Source organism: Crocuta crocuta, unplaced genomic scaffold (assembly GCF_008692635.1).
Source record: "Crocuta crocuta isolate KB4526 unplaced genomic scaffold, BGI_CrCroc_1.0 scaffold279, whole genome shotgun sequence".
NCBI lineage: Eukaryota > Metazoa > Chordata > Mammalia > Carnivora > Hyaenidae > Crocuta > Crocuta crocuta.
In genome coordinates this window covers 5,151,427-5,151,663 of record NW_027551570.1, presented here as the reverse complement: position 1 = coordinate 5,151,663, position 237 = coordinate 5,151,427, and the positions used below count along the sequence as shown (strand labels likewise).

General features: G+C 69.2%; 1 protein-coding gene across 2 annotated transcripts in view; it reads right to left on the bottom strand.

Annotated features, from left to right (window-relative positions):
• Nucleotides 1-237, bottom strand: part of DAZL (deleted in azoospermia like) — a 15,388-nt gene that overhangs the window by 14,433 nt on the left and 718 nt on the right. The gene's annotated exons all lie outside the window — the stretch shown is intronic.

Sequence of the window (237 nt, the reverse complement as noted above, 5' to 3'; positions counted from 1 at the left end):
CACCGAAGCGCTCCTCTCCCGTCCGCCCCGGCCTCCCGGTTCCCCACGTGAGCGCACCGCCCCGACCCCCCCAACCCCACCTGCGAGGGCCAGAAAGAAACCACTGGCTGAGGACGCTCGGGCCCTCAAAGTCAACAGCCGAGATTCCAGAGAGCCGGCGCCAGCCCGACGCCATCTCGCCGAAGACGCGCAGCCTCCTCCTCTACTCAGGGTAAGCGCGGGAAGGAAAGCCCGCCA